The 27,402-nt window shown below is 50.8% G+C and overlaps 19 non-coding genes across 19 annotated transcripts; 15 read left to right on the top strand and 4 right to left on the bottom strand.

The window, feature by feature from the left end:
- The first annotated feature begins 447 nt into the window (after positions 1-447).
- On the top strand, positions 448-519 carry Trnae-uuc. Its single transcript has one exon. It is a non-coding gene; the product is annotated as a tRNA-Glu (tRNA).
- Positions 520-2,245: 1,726 nt separating this feature from the next.
- Positions 2,246-2,317, top strand: Trnae-uuc. The gene has a single exon. It is a non-coding gene; the product is annotated as a tRNA-Glu (tRNA).
- A 1,726-nt stretch (positions 2,318-4,043) lies between these two features.
- Positions 4,044-4,115, top strand: Trnae-uuc. The gene has a single exon. It is a non-coding gene; the product is annotated as a tRNA-Glu (tRNA).
- A 1,726-nt stretch (positions 4,116-5,841) lies between these two features.
- On the top strand, positions 5,842-5,913 carry Trnae-uuc. Its single transcript has one exon. It is a non-coding gene; the product is annotated as a tRNA-Glu (tRNA).
- Positions 5,914-6,928: 1,015 nt separating this feature from the next.
- Trnag-ccc lies at positions 6,929-7,000 on the bottom strand. Its single transcript has one exon. It is a non-coding gene; the product is annotated as a tRNA-Gly (tRNA).
- Positions 7,001-7,639: 639 nt separating this feature from the next.
- Positions 7,640-7,711, top strand: Trnae-uuc. Its single transcript has one exon. It is a non-coding gene; the product is annotated as a tRNA-Glu (tRNA).
- A 1,726-nt stretch (positions 7,712-9,437) lies between these two features.
- Positions 9,438-9,509, top strand: Trnae-uuc. Its single transcript has one exon. It is a non-coding gene; the product is annotated as a tRNA-Glu (tRNA).
- Positions 9,510-11,235: 1,726 nt separating this feature from the next.
- Positions 11,236-11,307, top strand: Trnae-uuc. Its single transcript has one exon. It is a non-coding gene; the product is annotated as a tRNA-Glu (tRNA).
- A 1,726-nt stretch (positions 11,308-13,033) lies between these two features.
- On the top strand, positions 13,034-13,105 carry Trnae-uuc. Its single transcript has one exon. It is a non-coding gene; the product is annotated as a tRNA-Glu (tRNA).
- A 1,015-nt stretch (positions 13,106-14,120) lies between these two features.
- Positions 14,121-14,192, bottom strand: Trnag-ccc. Its single transcript has one exon. It is a non-coding gene; the product is annotated as a tRNA-Gly (tRNA).
- Positions 14,193-14,831: 639 nt separating this feature from the next.
- Trnae-uuc lies at positions 14,832-14,903 on the top strand. The gene has a single exon. It is a non-coding gene; the product is annotated as a tRNA-Glu (tRNA).
- A 1,015-nt stretch (positions 14,904-15,918) lies between these two features.
- On the bottom strand, positions 15,919-15,990 carry Trnag-ccc. The gene has a single exon. It is a non-coding gene; the product is annotated as a tRNA-Gly (tRNA).
- A 639-nt stretch (positions 15,991-16,629) lies between these two features.
- Positions 16,630-16,701, top strand: Trnae-uuc. The gene has a single exon. It is a non-coding gene; the product is annotated as a tRNA-Glu (tRNA).
- Positions 16,702-17,716: 1,015 nt separating this feature from the next.
- Trnag-ccc lies at positions 17,717-17,788 on the bottom strand. Its single transcript has one exon. It is a non-coding gene; the product is annotated as a tRNA-Gly (tRNA).
- A 639-nt stretch (positions 17,789-18,427) lies between these two features.
- On the top strand, positions 18,428-18,499 carry Trnae-uuc. The gene has a single exon. It is a non-coding gene; the product is annotated as a tRNA-Glu (tRNA).
- A 1,726-nt stretch (positions 18,500-20,225) lies between these two features.
- On the top strand, positions 20,226-20,297 carry Trnae-uuc. Its single transcript has one exon. It is a non-coding gene; the product is annotated as a tRNA-Glu (tRNA).
- Positions 20,298-22,023: 1,726 nt separating this feature from the next.
- On the top strand, positions 22,024-22,095 carry Trnae-uuc. Its single transcript has one exon. It is a non-coding gene; the product is annotated as a tRNA-Glu (tRNA).
- Positions 22,096-23,821: 1,726 nt separating this feature from the next.
- Trnae-uuc lies at positions 23,822-23,893 on the top strand. Its single transcript has one exon. It is a non-coding gene; the product is annotated as a tRNA-Glu (tRNA).
- Positions 23,894-25,619: 1,726 nt separating this feature from the next.
- On the top strand, positions 25,620-25,691 carry Trnae-uuc. The gene has a single exon. It is a non-coding gene; the product is annotated as a tRNA-Glu (tRNA).
- The last annotated feature ends 1,711 nt before the right edge of the window (positions 25,692-27,402 follow it).

Raw genomic sequence — 27,402 nt, 5'->3', positions numbered from 1 at the left:
GGTGGGAAAACAATTCTGAAATTAGAACTTCTTAGTGAGGCTGCGGTGGCGAGTATTCCTGTATGCCTCGGTGGCGCAGTGGGCTGCGCGTGTCATTATCTTAAGGGCGTACGTTCTATCCTCAACTCAGCCATCTCATTTTCTCTCCACGACGTTGAAAGGCACAGCATAGCTTTTGCGAGGTAAGGCCGCATTTGCCGTTTATTACCACCTAGGCTACTTTGCGTCAACGTGTGTTTGTTTCCAGTTATTACTAATTACAGTTTTGCTAGTTGCACTCGAGACTGAAAGCGATGTTTGCCTAGTATGACTTGCGCGCTTTGGGAGTGAGTAAGCGGGATCGTGGTGGCGGACAGAGTTCAGCGTTGGCGCCAGATTCGGCCCTAAAGTTGCGTGGAGGAGACGTATTTCTGGACGCATACACACGTAGTGGATCGTTGAGGTGTGTCCGGTATGGTCTAGTGGCTAGGATACCTGGCTTTCACCCAGGAGGCCCGGGTTCGATTCCCGGTACCTGAACGTGAATTCTCGGGGCTGAGATGAGAAAACTTCTCACGGCCGTTTTTCGTCTTCGTGGAGCTGCTGCTCTGGGTTCCAAGTATAAGGTGAGAGAAAGTCAAGGAAAAGAGATACACCCTCACGTTAATGGCGGGGCCGTTTTGAAGGGAGAGGAGACGGTTTTGCGGTTTTGGACTGCTGATGCGACACTGTTGCATTGCCCGTTAGCTCAGTGGGCTGTAGCGTCGTGCTAGTAACGCGTAGGTCATGGGTTCCTTCCCTCCACGGGCCATTCCATTTTCTCCCCTAATAGGAAATGCTGCCTCCTGCGAGACTCTGCCAGGCAGATTCTAAATGATGTGCACATCCAGCTAGAAGTCTGAACGTTTCGCTAAGGGGTTGCCAACGGCCAGCTCACTTTCAATTAATGAAGTTAAGCAGACGTTTGCGTGGTTAGTGAGTGGATGGGTGATCGTCCGGGAACTCTGCGTGCTATTGGACCCTTCCATTTCAACCCCCACCCTCCTCCTTTTATGCTACAGTGTTGACGTGCTATGATGCCTCCCTAAGCAATTTAAATTACGTTAACGAACATATGATCGACAATTTAATGAGGCTGTTTGCAAAAAGAGCGCAAGGAAAGTGCAAGAACGACTTTGGCAATAACAGAACCGTACGAATCAACAGATAATTTCTCAAATGTGTAGATAACACTGTGCGAAGCAGTGAGATTTCCGAAATTTGTAAATGAAAGTTTAGCTTTTCGTATTGAAAAGGAAAAGTACTCTTGATTACTTTATTTCTCGCAGCCGATTGTCGTACTTCTCCTGTCATATCGGCCCCACCGCCGAGCGGCAGCGAGCGGCAGTCGAGCAAAGTCGGGCCAAGTCGACACACGATGAAGTGAAATTAATCCACTTAGCTGGAACGAGGCAGGAGACGAGGAGATACTACCTGTGCCGCGACACGTGGCAATTTCGAGGATCGCATGGTCTAGAACACACACTATTGCGCTACGCAAAAATGACAATCCTCCTGCGGTGGCCGGGAATCGAACACGGATCAACTGCTTGGGAAGCAACCATGCTGACCGTTACACCAGCACCGCATTGCGATGCAGGCTTCCTGTGTCGCGGTGCGTTGTCGCCCCTGCTGCCACCAGAGGATCAAGCGACCCTGCTGCAGGCGCTCTGCCCGCCGGCACATCGGAACGCGGTGCCACGTTGCTTCCAGGGCGATGCACTGTAACTAGACGCAGCATTGACTTCCGCCGAGAAATCCACCCTTTCATGTACGGCATGGTGGGAAAACAATTCTGAAATTAGAACTTCTTAGTGAGGCTGCGGTGGCGAGTATTCCTGTATGCCTCGGTGGCGCAGTGGGCTGCGCATGTCATTATCTTAAGGGCGTACGTTCTATCCTCAACTCAGCCATCTCATTTTCTCTCCACGACGTTGAAAGGCACAGCATAGCTTTTGCGAGGTAAGGCCGCATTTGCCGTTTATTACCACCTAGGCTACTTTGCGTCAACGTGTGTTTGTTTCCAGTTATTACTAATTACAGTTTTGCTAGTTGCACTCGAGACTGAAAGCGATGTTTGCCTAGTATGACTTGCGCGCTTTGGGAGTGAGTAAGCGGGATCGTGGTGGCGGACAGAGTTCAGCGTTGGCGCCAGATTCGGCCCTAAAGTTGCGTGGAGGAGACGTATTTCTGGACGCATACACACGTAGTGGATCGTTGAGGTGTGTCCGGTATGGTCTAGTGGCTAGGATACCTGGCTTTCACCCAGGAGGCCCGGGTTCGATTCCCGGTACCTGAACGTGAATTCTCGGGGCTGAGATGAGAAAACTTCTCACGGCCGTTTTTCGTCTTCGTGGAGCTGCTGCTCTGGGTTCCAAGTATAAGGTGAGAGAAAGTCAAGGAAAAGAGATACATCCTCACGTTAATGGCGGGGCCGTTTTGAAGGGAGAGGAGACGGTTTTGCGGTTTTGGACTGCTGATGCGACACTGTTGCATTGCCCGTTAGCTCAGTGGGCTGTAGCGTCGTGCTAGTAACGCGTAGGTCATGGGTTCCTTCCCTCCACGGGCCATTCCATTTTCTCCCCTAATAGGAAATGCTGCCTCCTGCGAGACTCTGCCAGGCAGATTCTAAATGATGTGCACATCCAGCTAGAAGTCTGAACGTTTCGCTAAGGGGTTGCCAACGGCCAGCTCACTTTCAATTAATGAAGTTAAGCAGACGTTTGCGTGGTTAGTGAGTGGATGGGTGATCGTCCGGGAACTCTGCGTGCTATTGGACCCTTCCATTTCAACCCCCACCCTCCTCCTTTTATGCTACAGTGTTGACGTGCTATGATGCCTCCCTAAGCAATTTAAATTACGTTAACGAACATATGATCGACAATTTAATGAGGCTGTTTGCAAAAAGAGCGCAAGGAAAGTGCAAGAACGACTTTGGCAATAACAGAACCGTACGAATCAACAGATAATTTCTCAAATGTGTAGATAACACTGTGCGAAGCAGTGAGATTTCCGAAATTTGTAAATGAAAGTTTAGCTTTTCGTATTGAAAAGGAAAAGTACTCTTGATTACTTTATTTCTCGCAGCCGATTGTCGTACTTCTCCTGTCATATCGGCCCCACCGCCGAGCGGCAGCGAGCGGCAGTCGAGCAAAGTCGGGCCAAGTCGACACACGATGAAGTGAAATTAATCCACTTAGCTGGAACGAGGCAGGAGACGAGGAGATACTACCTGTGCCGCGACACGTGGCAATTTCGAGGATCGCATGGTCTAGAACACACACTATTGCGCTACGCAAAAATGACAATCCTCCTGCGGTGGCCGGGAATCGAACACGGATCAACTGCTTGGGAAGCAACCATGCTGACCGTTACACCAGCACCGCATTGCGATGCAGGCTTCCTGTGTCGCGGTGCGTTGTCGCCCCTGCTGCCACCAGAGGATCAAGCGACCCTGCTGCAGGCGCTCTGCCCGCCGGCACATCGGAACGCGGTGCCACGTTGCTTCCAGGGCGATGCACTGTAACTAGACGCAGCATTGACTTCCGCCGAGAAATCCACCCTTTCATGTACGGCATGGTGGGAAAACAATTCTGAAATTAGAACTTCTTAGTGAGGCTGCGGTGGCGAGTATTCCTGTATGCCTCGGTGGCGCAGTGGGCTGCGCATGTCATTATCTTAAGGGCGTACGTTCTATCCTCAACTCAGCCATCTCATTTTCTCTCCACGACGTTGAAAGGCACAGCATAGCTTTTGCGAGGTAAGGCCGCATTTGCCGTTTATTACCACCTAGGCTACTTTGCGTCAACGTGTGTTTGTTTCCAGTTATTACTAATTACAGTTTTGCTAGTTGCACTCGAGACTGAAAGCGATGTTTGCCTAGTATGACTTGCGCGCTTTGGGAGTGAGTAAGCGGGATCGTGGTGGCGGACAGAGTTCAGCGTTGGCGCCAGATTCGGCCCTAAAGTTGCGTGGAGGAGACGTATTTCTGGACGCATACACACGTAGTGGATCGTTGAGGTGTGTCCGGTATGGTCTAGTGGCTAGGATACCTGGCTTTCACCCAGGAGGCCCGGGTTCGATTCCCGGTACCTGAACGTGAATTCTCGGGGCTGAGATGAGAAAACTTCTCACGGCCGTTTTTCGTCTTCGTGGAGCTGCTGCTCTGGGTTCCAAGTATAAGGTGAGAGAAAGTCAAGGAAAAGAGATACATCCTCACGTTAATGGCGGGGCCGTTTTGAAGGGAGAGGAGACGGTTTTGCGGTTTTGGACTGCTGATGCGACACTGTTGCATTGCCCGTTAGCTCAGTGGGCTGTAGCGTCGTGCTAGTAACGCGTAGGTCATGGGTTCCTTCCCTCCACGGGCCATTCCATTTTCTCCCCTAATAGGAAATGCTGCCTCCTGCGAGACTCTGCCAGGCAGATTCTAAATGATGTGCACATCCAGCTAGAAGTCTGAACGTTTCGCTAAGGGGTTGCCAACGGCCAGCTCACTTTCAATTAATGAAGTTAAGCAGACGTTTGCGTGGTTAGTGAGTGGATGGGTGATCGTCCGGGAACTCTGCGTGCTATTGGACCCTTCCATTTCAACCCCCACCCTCCTCCTTTTATGCTACAGTGTTGACGTGCTATGATGCCTCCCTAAGCAATTTAAATTACGTTAACGAACATATGATCGACAATTTAATGAGGCTGTTTGCAAAAAGAGCGCAAGGAAAGTGCAAGAACGACTTTGGCAATAACAGAACCGTACGAATCAACAGATAATTTCTCAAATGTGTAGATAACACTGTGCGAAGCAGTGAGATTTCCGAAATTTGTAAATGAAAGTTTAGCTTTTCGTATTGAAAAGGAAAAGTACTCTTGATTACTTTATTTCTCGCAGCCGATTGTCGTACTTCTCCTGTCATATCGGCCCCACCGCCGAGCGGCAGCGAGCGGCAGTCGAGCAAAGTCGGGCCAAGTCGACACACGATGAAGTGAAATTAATCCACTTAGCTGGAACGAGGCAGGAGACGAGGAGATACTACCTGTGCCGCGACACGTGGCAATTTCGAGGATCGCATGGTCTAGAACACACACTATTGCGCTACGCAAAAATGACAATCCTCCTGCGGTGGCCGGGAATCGAACACGGATCAACTGCTTGGGAAGCAACCATGCTGACCGTTACACCAGCACCGCATTGCGCTGCAGGCTTCCTGTGTCGCGGTGCGTTGTCGCCCCTGCTGCCACCAGAGGATCAAGCGACCCTGCTGCAGGCGCTCTGCCCGCCGGCACATCGGAACGCGGTGCCACGTTGCTTCCAGGGCGATGCACTGTAACTAGACGCAGCATTGACTTCCGCCGAGAAATCCACCCTTTCATGTACGGCATGGTGGGAAAACAATTCTGAAATTAGAACTTCTTAGTGAGGCTGCGGTGGCGAGTATTCCTGTATGCCTCGGTGGCGCAGTGGGCTGCGCATGTCATTATCTTAAGGGCGTACGTTCTATCCTCAACTCAGCCATCTCATTTTCTCTCCACGACGTTGAAAGGCACAGCATAGCTTTTGCGAGGTAAGGCCGCATTTGCCGTTTATTACCACCTAGGCTACTTTGCGTCAACGTGTGTTTGTTTCCAGTTATTACTAATTACAGTTTTGCTAGTTGCACTCGAGACTGAAAGCGATGTTTGCCTAGTATGACTTGCGCGCTTTGGGAGTGAGTAAGCGGGATCGTGGTGGCGGACAGAGTTCAGCGTTGGCGCCAGATTCGGCCCTAAAGTTGCGTGGAGGAGACGTATTTCTGGACGCATACACACGTAGTGGATCGTTGAGGTGTGTCCGGTATGGTCTAGTGGCTAGGATACCTGGCTTTCACCCAGGAGGCCCGGGTTCGATTCCCGGTACCTGAACGTGAATTCTCGGGGCTGAGATGAGAAAACTTCTCACGGCCGTTTTTCGTCTTCGTGGAGCTGCTGCTCTGGGTTCCAAGTATAAGGTGAGAGAAAGTCAAGGAAAAGAGATACATCCTCACGTTAATGGCGGGGCCGTTTTGAAGGGAGAGGAGACGGTTTTGCGGTTTTGGACTGCTGATGCGACACTGTTGCATTGCCCGTTAGCTCAGTGGGCTGTAGCGTCGTGCTAGTAACGCGTAGGTCATGGGTTCCTTCCCTCCACGGGCCATTCCATTTTCTCCCCTAATAGGAAATGCTGCCTCCTGCGAGACTCTGCCAGGCAGATTCTAAATGATGTGCACATCCAGCTAGAAGTCTGAACGTTTCGCTAAGGGGTTGCCAACGGCCAGCTCACTTTCAATTAATGAAGTTAAGCAGACGTTTGCGTGGTTAGTGAGTGGATGGGTGATCGTCCGGGAACTCTGCGTGCTATTGGACCCTTCCATTTCAACCCCCACCCTCCTCCTTTTATGCTACAGTGTTGACGTGCTATGATGCCTCCCTAAGCAATTTAAATTACGTTAACGAACATATGATCGACAATTTAATGAGGCTGTTTGCAAAAAGAGCGCAAGGAAAGTGCAAGAACGACTTTGGCAATAACAGAACCGTACGAATCAACAGATAATTTCTCAAATGTGTAGATAACACTGTGCGAAGCAGTGAGATTTCCGAAATTTGTAAATGAAAGTTTAGCTTTTCGTATTGAAAAGGAAAAGTACTCTTGATTACTTTATTTCTCGCAGCCGATTGTCGTACTTCTCCTGTCATATCGGCCCCACCGCCCAGCGGCAGCGAGCGGCAGTCGAGCAAAGTCGGGCCAAGTCGACACACGATGAAGTGAAATTAATCCACTTAGCTGGAACGAGGCAGGAGACGAGGAGATACTACCTGTGCCGCGACACGTGGCAATTTCGAGGTTCGCATGGTCTAGAACACACACTATTGCGCTACGCAAAAATGACAATCCTCCTGCGGTGGCCGGGAATCGAACACGGATCAACTGCTTGGGAAGCAACCATGCTGACCGTTACACCACCACCGCATTGCGCTGCAGGCTTCCTGTGTCGCGGTGCGTTGTCGCCCCTGCTGCCACCAGAGGATCAAGCGACCCTGCTGCAGGCGCTCTGCCCGCCGGCACATCGGAACGCGGTGCCACGTTGCTTCCAGGGCGATGCACTGTAACTAGACGCAGCATTGACTTCCGCCGAGAAATCCACCCTTTCATGTACGGCATGGTGGGAAAACAATTCTGAAATTAGAACTTCTTAGTGAGGCTGCGGTGGCGAGTATTCCTGTATGCCTCGGTGGCGCAGTGGGCTGCGCATGTCATTATCTTAAGGGCGTACGTTCTATCCTCAACTCAGCCATCTCATTTTCTCTCCACGACGTTGAAAGGCACAGCATAGCTTTTGCGAGGTAAGGCCGTATTTGCCGTTTATTACCACCTAGGCTACTTTGCGTCAACGTGTGTTTGTTTCCAGTTATTACTAATTACAGTTTTGCTAGTTGCACTCGAGACTGAAAGCGATGTTTGCCTAGTATGACTTGCGCGCTTTGGGAGTGAGTAAGCGGGATCGTGGTGGCGGACAGAGTTCAGCGTTGGCGCCAGATTCGGCCCTAAAGTTGCGTGGAGGAGACGTATTTCTGGACGCATACACACGTAGTGGATCGTTGAGGTGTGTCCGGTATGGTCTAGTGGCTAGGATACCTGGCTTTCACCCAGGAGGCCCGGGTTCGATTCCCGGTACCTGAACGTGAATTCTCGGGGCTGAGATGAGAAAACTTCTCACGGCCGTTTTTCGTCTTCGTGGAGCTGCTGCTCTGGGTTCCAAGTATAAGGTGAGAGAAAGTCAAGGAAAAGAGATACATCCTCAGGTTAATGGCGGGGCCGTTTTGAAGGGAGAGGAGACGGTTTTGCGGTTTTGGACTGCTGATGCGACACTGTTGCATTGCCCGTTAGCTCAGTGGGCTGTAGCGTCGTGCTAGTAACGCGTAGGTCATGGGTTCCTTCCCTCCACGGGCCATTCCATTTTCTCCCCTAATAGGAAATGCTGCCTCCTGCGAGACTCTGCCAGGCAGATTCTAAATGATGTGCACATCCAGCTAGAAGTCTGAACGTTTCGCTAAGGGGTTGCCAACGGCCAGCTCACTTTCAATTAATGAAGTTAAGCAGACGTTTGCGTGGTTAGTGAGTGGATGGGTGATCGTCCGGGAACTCTGCGTGCTATTGGACCCTTCCATTTCAACCCCCACCCTCCTCCTTTTATGCTACAGTGTTGACGTGCTATGATGCCTCCCTAAGCAATTTAAATTACGTTAACGAACATATGATCGACAATTTAATGAGGCTGTTTGCAAAAAGAGCGCAAGGAAAGTGCAAGAACGACTTTGGCAATAACAGAACCGTACGAATCAACAGATAATTTCTCAAATGTGTAGATAACACTGTGCGAAGCAGTGAGATTTCCGAAATTTGTAAATGAAAGTTTAGCTTTTCGTATTGAAAAGGAAAAGTACTCTTGATTACTTTATTTCTCGCAGCCGATTGTCGTACTTCTCCTGTCATATCGGCCCCACCGCCGAGCGGCAGCGAGCGGCAGTCGAGCAAAGTCGGGCCAAGTCGACACACGATGAAGTGAAATTAATCCACTTAGCTGGAACGAGGCAGGAGACGAGGAGATACTACCTGTGCCGCGACACGTGGCAATTTCGAGGATCGCATGGTCTAGAACACACACTATTGCGCTACGCAAAAATGACAATCCTCCTGCGGTGGCCGGGAATCGAACACGGATCAACTGCTTGGGAAGCAACCATGCTGACCGTTACACCAGCACCGCATTGCGCTGCAGGCTTCCTGTGTCGCGGTGCGTTGTCGCCCCTGCTGCCACCAGAGGATCAAGCGACCCTGCTGCAGGCGCTCTGCCCGCCGGCACATCGGAACGCGGTGCCACGTTGCTTCCAGGGCGATGCACTGTAACTAGACGCAGCATTGACTTCCGCCGAGAAATCCACCCTTTCATGTACGGCATGGTGGGAAAACAATTCTGAAATTAGAACTTCTTAGTGAGGCTGCGGTGGCGAGTATTCCTGTATGCCTCGGTGGCGCAGTGGGCTGCGCATGTCATTATCTTAAGGGCGTACGTTCTATCCTCAACTCAGCCATCTCATTTTCTCTCCACGACGTTGAAAGGCACAGCATAGCTTTTGCGAGGTAAGGCCGCATTTGCCGTTTATTACCACCTAGGCTACTTTGCGTCAACGTGTGTTTGTTTCCAGTTATTACTAATTACAGTTTTGCTAGTTGCACTCGAGACTGAAAGCGATGTTTGCCTAGTATGACTTGCGCGCTTTGGGAGTGAGTAAGCGGGATCGTGGTGGCGGACAGAGTTCAGCGTTGGCGCCAGATTCGGCCCTAAAGTTGCGTGGAGGAGACGTATTTCTGGACGCATACACACGTAGTGGATCGTTGAGGTGTGTCCGGTATGGTCTAGTGGCTAGGATACCTGGCTTTCACCCAGGAGGCCCGGGTTCGATTCCCGGTACCTGAACGTGAATTCTCGGGGCTGAGATGAGAAAACTTCTCACGGCCGTTTTTCGTCTTCGTGGAGCTGCTGCTCTGGGTTCCAAGTATAAGGTGAGAGAAAGTCAAGGAAAAGAGATACATCCTCACGTTAATGGCGGGGCCGTTTTGAAGGGAGAGGAGACGGTTTTGCGGTTTTGGACTGCTGATGCGACACTGTTGCATTGCCCGTTAGCTCAGTGGGCTGTAGCGTCGTGCTAGTAACGCGTAGGTCATGGGTTCCTTCCCTCCACGGGCCATTCCATTTTCTCCCCTAATAGGAAATGCTGCCTCCTGCGAGACTCTGCCAGGCAGATTCTAAATGATGTGCACATCCAGCTAGAAGTCTGAACGTTTCGCTAAGGGGTTGCCAACGGCCAGCTCACTTTCAATTAATGAAGTTAAGCAGACGTTTGCGTGGTTAGTGAGTGGATGGGTGATCGTCCGGGAACTCTGCGTGCTATTGGACCCTTCCATTTCAACCCCCACCCTCCTCCTTTTATGCTACAGTGTTGACGTGCTATGATGCCTCCCTAAGCAATTTAAATTACGTTAACGAACATATGATCGACAATTTAATGAGGCTGTTTGCAAAAAGAGCGCAAGGAAAGTGCAAGAACGACTTTGGCAATAACAGAACCGTACGAATCAACAGATAATTTCTCAAATGTGTAGATAACACTGTGCGAAGCAGTGAGATTTCCGAAATTTGTAAATGAAAGTTTAGCTTTTCGTATTGAAAAGGAAAAGTACTCTTGATTACTTTATTTCTCGCAGCCGATTGTCGTACTTCTCCTGTCATATCGGCCCCACCGCCGAGCGGCAGCGAGCGGCAGTCGAGCAAAGTCGGGCCAAGTCGACACACGATGAAGTGAAATTAATCCACTTAGCTGGAACGAGGCAGGAGACGAGGAGATACTACCTGTGCCGCGACACGTGGCAATTTCGAGGATCGCATGGTCTAGAACACACACTATTGCGCTACGCAAAAATGACAATCCTCCTGCGGTGGCCGGGAATCGAACACGGATCAACTGCTTGGGAAGCAACCATGCTGACCGTTACACCAGCACCGCATCGCGCTGCAGGCTTCCTGTGTCGCGGTGCGTTGTCGCCACTGCTGCCACCAGAGGATCAAGCGACCCTGCTGCAGGCGCTCTGCCCGCCGGCACATCGGAACGCGGTGCCACGTTGCTTCCAGGGCGATGCACTGTAACTAGACGCAGCATTGACTTCCGCCGAGAAATCCACCCTTTCATGTACGGCATGGTGGGAAAACAATTCTGAAATTAGAACTTCTTAGTGAGGCTGCGGTGGCGAGTATTCCTGTGTGCCTCGGTGGCGCAGTGGGCTGCGCATGTCATTATCTTAAGGGCGTACGTTCTATCCTCAACTCAGCCATCTCATTTTCTCTCCACGACGTTGAAAGGCACAGCATAGCTTTTGCGAGGTAAGGCCGCATTTGCCGTTTATTACCACCTATGCTACTTTGCGTCAACGTGTGTTTGTTTCCAGTTATTACTAATTACAGTTTTGCTAGTTGCACTCGAGACTGAAAGCGATGTTTGCCTAGTATGACTTGCGCGCTTTGGGAGTGAGTAAGCGGGATCGTGGTGGCGGACAGAGTTCAGCGTTGGCGCCAGATTCGGCCCTAAAGTTGCGTGGAGGAGACGTATTTCTGGACGCATACACACGTAGTGGATCGTTGAGGTGTGTCCGGTATGGTCTAGTGGCTAGGATACCTGGCTTTCACCCAGGAGGCCCGGGTTCGATTCCCGGTACCTGAACGTGAATTCTCGGGGCTGAGATGAGAAAACTTCTCACGGCCGTTTTTCGTCTTCGTGGAGCTGCTGCTCTGGGTTCCAAGTATAAGGTGAGAGAAAGTCAAGGAAAAGAGATACATCCTCACGTTAATGGCGGGGCCGTTTTGAAGGGAGAGGAGACGGTTTTGCGGTTTTGGACTGCTGATGCGACACTGTTGCATTGCCCGTTAGCTCAGTGGGCTGTAGCGTCGTGCTAGTAACGCGTAGGTCATGGGTTCCTTCCCTCCACGGGCCATTCCATTTTCTCCCCTAATAGGAAATGCTGCCTCCTGCGAGACTCTGCCAGGCAGATTCTAAATGATGTGCACATCCAGCTAGAAGTCTGAACGTTTCGCTAAGGGGTTGCCAACGGCCAGCTCACTTTCAATTAATGAAGTTAAGCAGACGTTTGCGTGGTTAGTGAGTGGATGGGTGATCGTCCGGGAACTCTGCGTGCTATTGGACCCTTCCATTTCAACCCCCACCCTCCTCCTTTTATGCTACAGTGTTGACGTGCTATGATGCCTCCCTAAGCAATTTAAATTACGTTAACGAACATATGATCCACAATTTAATGAGGCTGTTTGCAAAAAGAGCGCAAGGAAAGTGCAAGAACGACTTTGGCAATAACAGAACCGTACGAATCAACAGATAATTTCTCAAATGTGTAGATAACACTGTGCGAAGCAGTGAGATTTCCGAAATTTGTAAATGAAAGTTTAACTTTTCGTATTGAAAAGGAAAAGTACTCTTGATTACTTTATTTCTCGCAGCCGATTGTCGTACTTCTCCTGTCATATCGGCCCCACCGCCGAGCGGCAGCGAGCGGCAGTCGAGCAAAGTCGGGCCAAGTCGACACACGATGAAGTGAAATTAATCCACTTAGCTGGAACGAGGCAGGAGACGAGGAGATACTACCTGTGCCGCGACACGTGGCAATTTCGAGGATCGCATGGTCTAGAACACACACTATTGCGCTACGCAAAAATGACAATCCTCCTGCGGTGGCCGGGAATCGAACACGGATCAACTGCTTGGGAAGCAACCATGCTGACCGTTACACCAGCACCGCATTGCGCTGCAGGCTTCCTGTGTCGCGGTGCGTTGTCGCCACTGCTGCCACCAGAGGATCAAGCGACCCTGCTGCAGGCGCTCTGCCCGCCGGCACATCGGAACGCGGTGCCACGTTGCTTCCAGGGCGATGCACTGTAACTAGACGCAGCATTGACTTCCGCCGAGAAATCCACCCTTTCATGTACGGCATGGTGGGAAAACAATTCTGAAATTAGAACTTCTTAGTGAGGCTGCGGTGGCGAGTATTCCTGTATGCCTCGGTGGCGCAGTGGGCTGCGCATGTCATTATCTTAAGGGCGTACGTTCTATCCTCAACTCAGCCATCTCATTTTCTCTCCACGACGTTGAAAGGCACAGCATAGCTTTTGCGAGGTAAGGCCGCATTTGCCGTTTATTACCACCTAGGCTACTTTGCGTCAACGTGTGTTTGTTTCCAGTTATTACTAATTACAGTTTTGCTAGTTGCACTCGAGACTGAAAGCGATGTTTGCCTAGTATGACTTGCGCGCTTTGGGAGTGAGTAAGCGGGATCGTGGTGGCGGACAGAGTTCAGCGTTGGCGCCAGATTCGGCCCTAAAGTTGCGTGGAGGAGACGTATTTCTGGACGCATACACACGTAGTGGATCGTTGAGGTGTGTCCGGTATGGTCTAGTGGCTAGGATACCTGGCTTTCACCCAGGAGGCCCGGGTTCGATTCCCGGTACCTGAACGTGAATTCTCGGGGCTGAGATGAGAAAACTTCTCACGGCCGTTTTTCGTCTTCGTGGAGCTGCTGCTCTGGGTTCCAAGTATAAGGTGAGAGAAAGTCAAGGAAAAGAGATACATCCTCACGTTAATGGCGGGGCCGTTTTGAAGGGAGAGGAGACGGTTTTGCGGTTTTGGACTGCTGATGCGACACTGTTGCATTGCCCGTTAGCTCAGTGGGCTGTAGCGTCGTGCTAGTAACGCGTAGGTCATGGGTTCCTTCCCTCCACGGGCCATTCCATTTTCTCCCCTAATAGGAAATGCTGCCTCCTGCGAGACTCTGCCAGGCAGATTCTAAATGATGTGCACATCCAGCTAGAAGTCTGAACGTTTCGCTAAGGGGTTGCCAACGGCCAGCTCACTTTCAATTAATGAAGTTAAGCAGACGTTTGCGTGGTTAGTGAGTGGATGGGTGATCGTCCGGGAACTCTGCGTGCTATTGGACCCTTCCATTTCAACCCCCACCCTCCTCCTTTTATGCTACAGTGTTGACGTGCTATGATGCCTCCCTAAGCAATTTAAATTACGTTAACGAACATATGATCCACAATTTAATGAGGCTGTTTGCAAAAAGAGCGCAAGGAAAGTGCAAGAACGACTTTGGCAATAACAGAACCGTACGAATCAACAGATAATTTCTCAAATGTGTAGATAACACTGTGCGAAGCAGTGAGATTTCCGAAATTTGTAAATGAAAGTTTAGCTTTTCGTATTGAAAAGGAAAAGTACTCTTGATTACTTTATTTCTCGCAGCCGATTGTCGTACTTCTCCTGTCATATCGGCCCCACCGCCGAGCGGCAGCGAGCGGCAGTCGAGCAAAGTCGGGCCAAGTCGACACACGATGAAGTGAAATTAATCCACTTAGCTGGAACGAGGCAGGAGACGAGGAGATACTACCTGTGCCGCGACACGTGGCAATTTCGAGGATCGCATGGTCTAGAACACACACTATTGCGCTACGCAAAAATGACAATCCTCCTGCGGTGGCCGGGAATCGAACACGGATCAACTGCTTGGGAAGCAACCATGCTGACCGTTACACCACCACCGCATTGCGCTGCAGGCTTCCTGTGTCGCGGTGCGTTGTCGCCCCTGCTGCCACCAGAGGATCAAGCGACCCTGCTGCAGGCGCTCTGCCCGCCGGCACATCGGAACGCGGTGCCACGTTGCTTCCAGGGCGATGCACTGTAACTAGACGCAGCATTGACTTCCGCCGAGAAATCCACCCTTTCATGTACGGCATGGTGGGAAAACAATTCTGAAATTAGAACTTCTTAGTGAGGCTGCGGTGGCGAGTATTCCTGTATGCCTCGGTGGCGCAGTGGGCTGCGCATGTCATTATCTTAAGGGCGTACGTTCTATCCTCAACTCAGCCATCTCATTTTCTCTCCACGACGGTGAAAGGCACAGCATAGCTTTTGCGAGGTAAGGCCGTATTTGCCGTTTATTACCACCCAGGCTACTTTGCGTCAACGTGTGTTTGTTTCCAGTTATTACTAATTACAGTTTTGCTAGTTGCACTCGAGACTGAAAGCGATGTTTGCCTAGTATGACTTGCGCGCTTTGGGAGTGAGTAAGCGGGATCGTGGTGGCGGACAGAGTTCAGCGTTGGCGCCAGATTCGGCCCTAAAGTTGCGTGGAGGAGACGTATTTCTGGACGCATACACACGTAGTGGATCGTTGAGGTGTGTCCGGTATGGTCTAGTGGCTAGGATACCTGGCTTTCACCCAGGAGGCCCGGGTTCGATTCCCGGTACCTGAACGTGAATTCTCGGGGCTGAGATGAGAAAACTTCTCACGTCCGTTTTTCGTCTTCGTGGAGTTGCTGCTCTGGGTTCCAAGTATAAGGTGAGAGAAAGTCAAGGAAAAGAGATACATCCTCACGTTAATGGCGGGGCCGTTTTGAAGGGAGAGGAGACGGTTTTGCGGTTTTGGACTGCTGATGCGACACTGTTGCATTGCCCGTTAGCTCAGTGGGCTGTAGCGTCGTGCTAGTAACGCGTAGGTCATGGGTTCCTTCCCTCCACGGGCCATTCCATTTTCTCCCCTAATAGGAAATGCTGCCTCCTGCGAGACTCTGCCAGGCAGATTCTAAATGATGTGCACATCCAGCTAGAAGTCTGAACGTTTCGCTAAGGGGTTGCCAACGGCCAGCTCACTTTCAATTAATGAAGTTAAGCAGACGTTTGCGTGGTTAGTGAGTGGATGGGTGATCGTCCGGGAACTCTGCGTGCTATTGGACCCTTCCATTTCAACCCCCACCCTCCTCCTTTTATGCTACAGTGTTGACGTGCTATGATGCCTCCCTAAGCAATTTAAATTACGTTAACGAACATATGATCCACAATTTAATGAGGCTGTTTGCAAAAAGAGCGCAAGGAAAGTGCAAGAACGACTTTGGCAATAACAGAACCGTACGAATCAACAGATAATTTCTCAAATGTGTAGATAACACTGTGCGAAGCAGTGAGATTTCCGAAATTTGTAAATGAAAGTTTAGCTTTTCGTATTGAAAAGGAAAAGTACTCTTGATTACTTTATTTCTCGCAGCCGATTGTCGTACTTCTCCTGTCATATCGGCCCCACCGCCGAGCGGCAGCGAGCGGCAGTCGAGCAAAGTCGGGCCAAGTCGACACACGATGAAGTGAAATTAATCCACTTAGCTGGAACGAGGCAGGAGACGAGGAGATACTACCTGTGCCGCGACACGTGGCAATTTCGAGGTTCGCATGGTCTAGAACACACACTATTGCGCTACGCAAAAATGACAATCCTCCTGCGGTGGCCGGGAATCGAACACGGATCAACTGCTTGGGAAGCAACCATGCTGACCGTTACACCACCACCGCATTGCGCTGCAGGCTTCCTGTGTCGCGGTGCGTTGTCGCCCCTGCTGCCACCAGAGGATCAAGCGACCCTGCTGCAGGCGCTCTGCCCGCCGGCACATCGGAACGCGGTGCCACGTTGCTTCCAGGGCGATGCACTGTAACTAGACGCAGCATTGACTTCCGCCGAGAAATCCACCCTTTCATGTACGGCATGGTGGGAAAACAATTCTGAAATTAGAACTTCTTAGTGAGGCTGCGGTGGCGAGTATTCCTGTATGCCTCGGTGGCGCAGTGGGCTGCGCATGTCATTATCTTAAGGGCGTACGTTCTATCCTCAACTCAGCCATCTCATTTTCTCTCCACGACGGTGAAAGGCACAGCATAGCTTTTGCGAGGTAAGGCCGTATTTGCCGTTTATTACCACCTAGGCTACTTTGCGTCAACGTGTGTTTGTTTCCAGTTATTACTAATTACAGTTTTGCTAGTTGCACTCGAGACTGAAAGCGATGTTTGCCTAGTATGACTTGCGCGCTTTGGGAGTGAGTAAGCGGGATCGTGGTGGCGGACAGAGTTCAGCGTTGGCGCCAGATTCGGCCCTAAAGTTGCGTGGAGGAGACGTATTTCTGGACGCATACACACGTAGTGGATCGTTGAGGTGTGTCCGGTATGGTCTAGTGGCTAGGATACCTGGCTTTCACCCAGGAGGCCCGGGTTCGATTCCCGGTACCTGAACGTGAATTCTCGGGGCTGAGATGAGAAAACTTCTCACGGCCGTTTTTCGTCTTCGTGGAGCTGCTGCTCTGGGTTCCAAGTATAAGGTGAGAGAAAGTCAAGGAAAAGAGATACATCCTCACGTTAATGGCGGGGCCGTTTTGAAGGGAGAGGAGACGGTTTTGCGGTTTTGGACTGCTGATGCGACACTGTTGCATTGCCCGTTAGCTCAGTGGGCTGTAGCGTCGTGCTAGTAACGCGTAGGTCATGGGTTCCTTCCCTCCACGGGCCATTCCATTTTCTCCCCTAATAGGAAATGCTGCCTCCTGCGAGACTCTGCCAGGCAGATTCTAAATGATGTGCACATCCAGCTAGAAGTCTGAACGTTTCGCTAAGGGGTTGCCAACGGCCAGCTCACTTTCAATTAATGAAGTTAAGCAGACGTTTGCGTGGTTAGTGAGTGGATGGGTGATCGTCCGGGAACTCTGCGTGCTATTGGACCCTTCCATTTCAACCCCCACCCTCCTCCTTTTATGCTACAGTGTTGACGTGCTATGATGCCTCCCTAAGCAATTTAAATTACGTTAACGAACATATGATCCACAATTTAATGAGGCTGTTTGCAAAAAGAGCGCAAGGAAAGTGCAAGAACGACTTTGGCAATAACAGAACCGTACGAATCAACAGATAATTTCTCAAATGTGTAGATAACACTGTGCGAAGCAGTGAGATTTCCGAAATTTGTAAATGAAAGTTTAGCTTTTCGTATTGAAAAGGAAAAGTACTCTTGATTACTTTATTTCTCGCAGCCGATTGTCGTACTTCTCCTGTCATATCGGCCCCACCGCCGAGCGGCAGCGAGCGGCAGTCGAGCAAAGTCGGGCCAAGTCGACACACGATGAAGTGAAATTAATCCACTTAGCTGGAACGAGGCAGGAGACGAGGAGATACTACCTGTGCCGCGACACGTGGCAATTTCGAGGTTCGCATGGTCTAGAACACACACTATTGCGCTACGCAAAAATGACAATCCTCCTGCGGTGGCCGGGAATCGAACACGGATCAACTGCTTGGGAAGCAACCATGCTGACCGTTACACCACCACCGCATTGCGCTGCAGGCTTCCTGTGTCGCGGTGCGTTGTCGCCCCTGCTGCCACCAGAGGATCAAGCGACCCTGCTGCAGGCGCTCTGCCCGCCGGCACATCGGAACGCGGTGCCACGTTGCTTCCAGGGCGATGCACTGTAACTAGACGCAGCATTGACTTCCGCCGAGAAATCCACCCTTTCATGTACGGCATGGTGGGAAAACAATTCTGAAATTAGAACTTCTTAGTGAGGCTGCGGTGGCGAGTATTCCTGTATGCCTCGGTGGCGCAGTGGGCTGCGCATGTCATTATCTTAAGGGCGTACGTTCTATCCTCAACTCAGCCATCTCATTTTCTCTCCACGACGGTGAAAGGCACAGCATAGCTTTTGCGAGGTAAGGCCGTATTTGCCGTTTATTACCACCTAGGCTACTTTGCGTCAACGTGTGTTTGTTTCCAGTTATTACTAATTACAGTTTTGCTAGTTGCACTCGAGACTGAAAGCGATGTTTGCCTAGTATGACTTGCGCGCTTTGGGAGTGAGTAAGCGGGATCGTGGTGGCGGACAGAGTTCAGCGTTGGCGCCAGATTCGGCCCTAAAGTTGCGTGGAGGAGACGTATTTCTGGACGCATACACACGTAGTGGATCGTTGAGGTGTGTCCGGTATGGTCTAGTGGCTAGGATACCTGGCTTTCACCCAGGAGGCCCGGGTTCGATTCCCGGTACCTGAACGTGAATTCTCGGGGCTGAGATGAGAAAACTTCTCACGGCCGTTTTTCGTCTTCGTGGAGCTGCTGCTCTGGGTTCCAAGTATAAGGTGAGAGAAAGTCAAGGAAAAGAGATACATCCTCACGTTAATGGCGGGGCCGTTTTGAAGGGAGAGGAGACGGTTTTGCGGTTTTGGACTGCTGATGCGACACTGTTGCATTGCCCGTTAGCTCAGTGGGCTGTAGCGTCGTGCTAGTAACGCGTAGGTCATGGGTTCCTTCCCTCCACGGGCCATTCCATTTTCTCCCCTAATAGGAAATGCTGCCTCCTGCGAGACTCTGCCAGGCAGATTCTAAATGATGTGCACATCCAGCTAGAAGTCTGAACGTTTCGCTAAGGGGTTGCCAACGGCCAGCTCACTTTCAATTAATGAAGTTAAGCAGACGTTTGCGTGGTTAGTGAGTGGATGGGTGATCGTCCGGGAACTCTGCGTGCTATTGGACCCTTCCATTTCAACCCCCACCCTCCTCCTTTTATGCTACAGTGTTGACGTGCTATGATGCCTCCCTAAGCAATTTAAATTACGTTAACGAACATATGATCCACAATTTAATGAGGCTGTTTGCAAAAAGAGCGCAAGGAAAGTGCAAGAACGACTTTGGCAATAACAGAACCGTACGAATCAACAGATAATTTCTCAAATGTGTAGATAACACTGTGCGAAGCAGTGAGATTTCCGAAATTTGTAAATGAAAGTTTAGCTTTTCGTATTGAAAAGGAAAAGTACTCTTGATTACTTTATTTCTCGCAGCCGATTGTCGTACTTCTCCTGTCATATCGGCCCCACCGCCGAGCGGCAGCGAGCGGCAGTCGAGCAAAGTCGGGCCAAGTCGACACACGATGAAGTGAAATTAATCCACTTAGCTGGAACGAGGCAGGAGACGAGGAGATACTACCTGTGCCGCGACACGTGGCAATTTCGAGGATCGCATGGTCTAGAACACACACTATTGCGCTACGCAAAAATGACAATCCTCCTGCGGTGGCCGGGAATCGAACACGGATCAACTGCTTGGGAAGCAACCATGCTGACCGTTACACCAGCACCGCATTGCGCTGCAGGCTTCCTGTGTCGCGGTGCGTTGTCGCCCCTGCTGCCACCAGAGGATCAAGCGACCCTGCTGCAGGCGCTCTGCCCGCCGGCACATCGGAACGCGGTGCCACGTTGCTTCCAGGGCGATGCACTGTAACTAGACGCAGCATTGACTTCCGCCGAGAAATCCACCCTTTCATGTACGGCATGGTGGGAAAACAATTCTGAAATTAGAACTTCTTAGTGAGGCTGCGGTGGCGAGTATTCCTGTATGCCTCGGTGGCGCAGTGGGCTGCGCATGTCATTATCTTAAGGGCGTACGTTCTATCCTCAACTCAGCCATCTCATTTTCTCTCCACGACGGTGAAAGGCACAGCATAGCTTTTGCGAGGTAAGGCCGTATTTGCCGTTTATTACCACCTAGGCTACTTTGCGTCAACGTGTGTTTGTTTCCAGTTATTACTAATTACAGTTTTGCTAGTTGCACTCGAGACTGAAAGCGATGTTTGCCTAGTATGACTTGCGCGCTTTGGGAGTGAGTAAGCGGGATCGTGGTGGCGGACAGAGTTCAGCGTTGGCGCCAGATTCGGCCCTAAAGTTGCGTGGAGGAGACGTATTTCTGGACGCATACACACGTAGTGGATCGTTGAGGTGTGTCCGGTATGGTCTAGTGGCTAGGATACCTGGCTTTCACCCAGGAGGCCCGGGTTCGATTCCCGGTACCTGAACGTGAATTCTCGGGGCTGAGATGAGAAAACTTCTCACGGCCGTTTTTCGTCTTCGTGGAGCTGCTGCTCTGGGTTCCAAGTATAAGGTGAGAGAAAGTCAAGGAAAAGAGATACATCCTCACGTTAATGGCGGGGCCGTTTTGAAGGGAGAGGAGACGGTTTTGCGGTTTTGGACTGCTGATGCGACACTGTTGCATTGCCCGTTAGCTCAGTGGGCTGTAGCGTCGTGCTAGTAACGCGTAGGTCATGGGTTCCTTCCCTCCACGGGCCATTCCATTTTCTCCCCTAATAGGAAATGCTGCCTCCTGCGAGACTCTGCCAGGCAGATTCTAAATGATGTGCACATCCAGCTAGAAGTCTGAACGTTTCGCTAAGGGGTTGCCAACGGCCAGCTCACTTTCAATTAATGAAGTTAAGCAGACGTTTGCGTGGTTAGTGAGTGGATGGGTGATCGTCCGGGAACTCTGCGTGCTATTGGACCCTTCCATTTCAACCCCCACCCTCCTCCTTTTATGCTACAGTGTTGACGTGCTATGATGCCTCCCTAAGCAATTTAAATTACGTTAACGAACATATGATCCACAATTTAATGAGGCTGTTTGCAAAAAGAGCGCAAGGAAAGTGCAAGAACGACTTTGGCAATAACAGAACCGTACGAATCAACAGATAATTTCTCAAATGTGTAGATAACACTGTGCGAAGCAGTGAGATTTCCGAAATTTGTAAATGAAAGTTTAGCTTTTCGTATTGAAAAGGAAAAGTACTCTTGATTACTTTATTTCTCGCAGCCGATTGTCGTACTTCTCCTGTCATATCGGCCCCACCGCCGAGCGGCAGCGAGCGGCAGTCGAGCAAAGTCGGGCCAAGTCGACACACGATGAAGTGAAATTAATCCACTTAGCTGGAACGAGGCAGGAGACGAGGAGATACTACCTGTGCCGCGACACGTGGCAATTTCGAGGATCGCATGGTCTAGAACACACACTATTGCGCTACGCAAAAATGACAATCCTCCTGCGGTGGCCGGGAATCGAACACGGATCAACTGCTTGGGAAGCAACCATGCTGACCGTTACACCAGCACCGCATTGCGCTGCAGGCTTCCTGTGTCGCGGTGCGTTGTCGCCACTGCTGCCACCAGAGGATCAAGCGACCCTGCTGCAGGCGCTCTGCCCGCCGGCACATCGGAACGCGGTGCCACGTTGCTTCCAGGGCGATGCACTGTAACTAGACGCAGCATTGACTTCCGCCGAGAAATCCACCCTTTCATGTACGGCATGGTGGGAAAACAATTCTGAAATTAGAACTTCTTAGTGAGGCTGCGGTGGCGAGTATTCCTGTGTGCCTCGGTGGCGCAGTGGGCTGCGCATGTCATTATCTTAAGGGCGTACGTTCTATCCTCAACTCAGCCATCTCATTTTCTCTCCACGACGTTGAAAGGCACAGCATAGCTTTTGCGAGGTAAGGCCGCATTTGCCGTTTATTACCACCTAGGCTACTTTGCGTCAACGTGTGTTTGTTTCCAGTTATTACTAATTACAGTTTTGCTAGTTGCACTCGAGACTGAAAGCGATGTTTGCCTAGTATGACTTGCGCGCTTTGGGAGTGAGTAAGCGGGATCGTGGTGGCGGACAGAGTTCAGCGTTGGCGCCAGATTCGGCCCTAAAGTTGCGTGGAGGAGACGTATTTCTGGACGCATACACACGTAGTGGATCGTTGAGGTGTGTCCGGTATGGTCTAGTGGCTAGGATACCTGGCTTTCACCCAGGAGGCCCGGGTTCGATTCCCGGTACCTGAACGTGAATTCTCGGGGCTGAGATGAGAAAACTTCTCACGGCCGTTTTTCGTCTTCGTGGAGCTGCTGCTCTGGGTTCCAAGTATAAGGTGAGAGAAAGTCAAGGAAAAGAGATACATCCTCACGTTAATGGCGGGGCCGTTTTGAAGGGAGAGGAGACGGTTTTGCGGTTTTGGACTGCTGATGCGACACTGTTGCATTGCCCGTTAGCTCAGTGGGCTGTAGCGTCGTGCTAGTAACGCGTAGGTCATGGGTTCCTTCCCTCCACGGGCCATTCCATTTTCTCCCCTAATAGGAAATGCTGCCTCCTGCGAGACTCTGCCAGGCAGATTCTAAATGATGTGCACATCCAGCTAGAAGTCTGAACGTTTCGCTAAGGGGTTGCCAACGGCCAGCTCACTTTCAATTAATGAAGTTAAGCAGACGTTTGCGTGGTTAGTGAGTGGATGGGTGATCGTCCGGGAACTCTGCGTGCTATTGGACCCTTCCATTTCAACCCCCACCCTCCTCCTTTTATGCTACAGTGTTGACGTGCTATGATGCCTCCCTAAGCAATTTAAATTACGTTAACGAACATATGATCCACAATTTAATGAGGCTGTTTGCAAAAAGAGCGCAAGGAAAGTGCAAGAACGACTTTGGCAATAACAGAACCGTACGAATCAACAGATAATTTCTCAAATGTGTAGATAACACTGTGCGAAGCAGTGAGATTTCCGAAATTTGTAAATGAAAGTTTAACTTTTCGTATTGAAAAGGAAAAGTACTCTTGATTACTTTATTTCTCGCAGCCGATTGTCGTACTTCTCCTGTCATATCGGCCCCACCGCCGAGCGGCAGCGAGCGGCAGTCGAGCAAAGTCGGGCCAAGTCGACACACGATGAGGTGAAATTAATCCACTTAGCTGGAACGAGGCAGGAGACGAGGAGATACTACCTGTGCCGCGACACGTGGCAATTTCGAGGATCGCATGGTCTAGAACACACACTATTGCGCTACGCAAAAATGACAATCCTCCTGCGGTGGCCGGGAATCGAACACGGATCAACTGCTTGGGAAGCAACCATGCTGACCGTTACACCAGCACCGCATTGCGCTGCAGGCTTCCTGTGTCGCGGTGCGTTGTCGCCCCTGCTGCCACCAGAGGATCAAGCGACCCTGCTGCAGGCGCTCTGCCCGCCGGCACATCGGAACGCGGTGCCACGTTGCTTCCAGGGCGATGCACTGTAACTAGACGCAGCATTGACTTCCGCCGAGAAATCCACCCTTTCATGTACGGCATGGTGGGAAAACAATTCTGAAATTAGAACTTCTTAGTGAGGCTGCGGTGGCGAGTATTCCTGTATGCCTCGGTGGCGCAGTGGGCTGCGCATGTCATTATCTTAAGGGCGTACGTTCTATCCTCAACTCAGCCATCTCATTTTCTCTCCACGACGTTGAAAGGCACAGCATAGCTTTTGCGAGGTAAGGCCGCATTTGCCGTTTATTACCACCTAGGCTACTTTGCGTCAACGTGTGTTTGTTTCCAGTTATTACTAATTACAGTTTTGCTAGTTGCACTCGAGACTGAAAGCGATGTTTGCCTAGTATGACTTGCGCGCTTTGGGAGTGAGTAAGCGGGATCGTGGTGGCGGACAGAGTTCAGCGTTGGCGCCAGATTCGGCCCTAAAGTTGCGTGGAGGAGACGTATTTCTGGACGCATACACACGTAGTGGATCGTTGAGGTGTGTCCGGTATGGTCTAGTGGCTAGGATACCTGGCTTTCACCCAGGAGGCCCGGGTTCGATTCCCGGTACCTGAACGTGAATTCTCGGGGCTGAGATGAGAAAACTTCTCACGGCCGTTTTTCGTCTTCGTGGAGCTGCTGCTCTGGGTTCCAAGTATAAGGTGAGAGAAAGTCAAGGAAAAGAGATACATCCTCACGTTAATGGCGGGGCCGTTTTGAAGGGAGAGGAGACGGTTTTGCGGTTTTGGACTGCTGATGCGACACTGTTGCATTGCCCGTTAGCTCAGTGGGCTGTAGCGTCGTGCTAGTAACGCGTAGGTCATGGGTTCCTTCCCTCCACGGGCCATTCCATTTTCTCCCCTAATAGGAAATGCTGCCTCCTGCGAGACTCTGCCAGGCAGATTCTAAATGATGTGCACATCCAGCTAGAAGTCTGAACGTTTCGCTAAGGGGTTGCCAACGGCCAGCTCACTTTCAATTAATGAAGTTAAGCAGACGTTTGCGTGGTTAGTGAGTGGATGGGTGATCGTCCGGGAACTCTGCGTGCTATTGGACCCTTCCATTTCAACCCCCACCCTCCTCCTTTTATGCTACAGTGTTGACGTGCTATGATGCCTCCCTAAGCAATTTAAATTACGTTAACGAACATATGATCCACAATTTAATGAGGCTGTTTGCAAAAAGAGCGCAAGGAAAGTGCAAGAACGACTTTGGCAATAACAGAACCGTACGAATCAACAGATAATTTCTCAAATGTGTAGATAACACTGTGCGAAGCAGTGAGATTTCCGAAATTTGTAAATGAAAGTTTAACTTTTCGTATTGAAAAGGAAAAGTACTCTTGATTACTTTATTTCTCGCAGCCGATTGTCGTACTTCTCCTGTCATATCGGCCCCACCTCCGAGCGGCAGCGAGCGGCAGTCGAGCAAAGTCGGGCCAAGTCGACACACGATGAAGTGAAATTAATCCACTTAGCTGGAACGAGGCAGGAGACGAGGAGATACTACCTGTGCCGCGACACGTGGCAATTTCGAGGATCGCATGGTCTAGAACACACACTATTGCGCTACGCAAAAATGACAATCCTCCTGCGGTGGCCGGGAATCGAACACGGATCAACTGCTTGGGAAGCAACCATGCTGACCGTTACACCAGCACCGCATTGCGCTGCAGGCTTCCTGTGTCGCGGTGCGTTGTCGCCACTGCTGCCACCAGAGGATCAAGCGACCCTGCTGCAGGCGCTCTGCCCGCCGGCACATCGGAACGCGGTGCCACGTTGCTTCCAGGGCGATGCACTGTAACTAGACGCAGCATTGACTTCCGCCGAGAAATCCACCCTTTCATGTACGGCATGGTGGGAAAACAATTCTGAAATTAGAACTTCTTAGTGAGGCTGCGGTGGCGAGTATTCCTGTGTGCCTCGGTGGCGCAGTGGGCTGCGCATGTCATTATCTTAAGGGCGTACGTTCTATCCTCAACTCAGCCATCTCATTTTCTCTCCACGACGTTGAAAGGCACAGCATAGCTTTTGCGAGGTAAGGCCGCATTTGCCGTTTATTACCACCTAGGCTACTTTGCGTCAACGTGTGTTTGTTTCCAGTTATTACTAATTACAGTTTTGCTAGTTGCACTCGAGACTGAAAGCGATGTTTGCCTAGTATGACTTGCGCGCTTTGGGAGTGAGTAAGCGGGATCGTGGTGGCGGACAGAGTTCAGCGTTGGCGCCAGATTCGGCCCTAAAGTTGCGTGGAGGAGACGTATTTCTGGACGCATACACACGTAGTGGATCGTTGAGGTGTGTCCGGTATGGTCTAGTGGCTAGGATACCTGGCTTTCACCCAGGAGGCCCGGGTTCGATTCCCGGTACCTGAACGTGAATTCTCGGGGCTGAGATGAGAAAACTTCTCACGGCCGTTTTTCGTCTTCGTGGAGCTGCTGCTCTGGGTTCCAAGTATAAGGTGAGAGAAAGTCAAGGAAAAGAGATACATCCTCACGTTAATGGCGGGGCCGTTTTGAAGGGAGAGGAGACGGTTTTGCGGTTTTGGACTGCTGATGCGACACTGTTGCATTGCCCGTTAGCTCAGTGGGCTGTAGCGTCGTGCTAGTAACGCGTAGGTCATGGGTTCCTTCCCTCCACGGGCCATTCCATTTTCTCCCCTAATAGGAAATGCTGCCTCCTGCGAGACTCTGCCAGGCAGATTCTAAATGATGTGCACATCCAGCTAGAAGTCTGAACGTTTCGCTAAGGGGTTGCCAACGGCCAGCTCACTTTCAATTAATGAAGTTAAGCAGACGTTTGCGTGGTTAGTGAGTGGATGGGTGATCGTCCGGGAACTCTGCGTGCTATTGGACCCTTCCATTTCAACCCCCACCCTCCTCCTTTTATGCTACAGTGTTGACGTGCTATGATGCCTCCCTAAGCAATTTAAATTACGTTAACGAACATATGATCCACAATTTAATGAGGCTGTTTGCAAAAAGAGCGCAAGGAAAGTGCAAGAACGACTTTGGCAATAACAGAACCGTACGAATCAACAGATAATTTCTCAAATGTGTAGATAACACTGTGCGAAGCAGTGAGATTTCCGAAATTTGTAAATGAAAGTTTAACTTTTCGTATTGAAAAGGAAAAGTACTCTTGATTACTTTATTTCTCGCAGCCGATTGTCGTACTTCTCCTGTCATATCGGCCCCACCGCCGAGCGGCAGCGAGCGGCAGTCGAGCAAAGTCGGGCCAAGTCGACACACGATGAGGTGAAATTAATCCACTTAGCTGGAACGAGGCAGGAGACGAGGAGATACTACCTGTGCCGCGACACGTGGCAATTTCGAGGATCGCATGGTCTAGAACACACACTATTGCGCTACGCAAAAATGACAATCCTCCTGCGGTGGCCGGGAATCGAACACGGATCAACTGCTTGGGAAGCAACCATGCTGACCGTTACACCAGCACCGCATTGCGCTGCAGGCTTCCTGTGTCGCGGTGCGTTGTCGCCCCTGCTGCCACCAGAGGATCAAGCGACCCTGCTGCAGGCGCTCTGCCCGCCGGCACATCGGAACGCGGTGCCACGTTGCTTCCAGGGCGATGCACTGTAACTAGACGCAGCATTGACTTCCGCCGAGAAATCCACCCTTTCATGTACGGCATGGTGGGAAAACAATTCTGAAATTAGAACTTCTTAGTGAGGCTGCGGTGGCGAGTATTCCTGTATGCCTCGGTGGCGCAGTGGGCTGCGCATGTCATTATCTTAAGGGCGTACGTTCTATCCTCAACTCAGCCATCTCATTTTCTCTCCACGACGTTGAAAGGCACAGCATAGCTTTTGCGAGGTAAGGCCGCATTTGCCGTTTATTACCACCTAGGCTACTTTGCGTCAACGTGTGTTTGTTTCCAGTTATTACTAATTACAGTTTTGCTAGTTGCACTCGAGACTGAAAGCGATGTTTGCCTAGTATGACTTGCGCGCTTTGGGAGTGAGTAAGCGGGATCGTGGTGGCGGACAGAGTTCAGCGTTGGCGCCAGATTCGGCCCTAAAGTTGCGTGGAGGAGACGTATTTCTGGACGCATACACACGTAGTG

The sequence above is a fragment of the Schistocerca americana genome, chromosome 8 (assembly GCF_021461395.2).
Source record: "Schistocerca americana isolate TAMUIC-IGC-003095 chromosome 8, iqSchAmer2.1, whole genome shotgun sequence".
NCBI classification, from domain to species: Eukaryota; Metazoa; Arthropoda; class Insecta; order Orthoptera; family Acrididae; genus Schistocerca; species Schistocerca americana.
The sequence above is the reverse complement of the archived record's forward strand: the minus strand, read 5'-3'. Positions and strand labels throughout refer to the sequence as shown.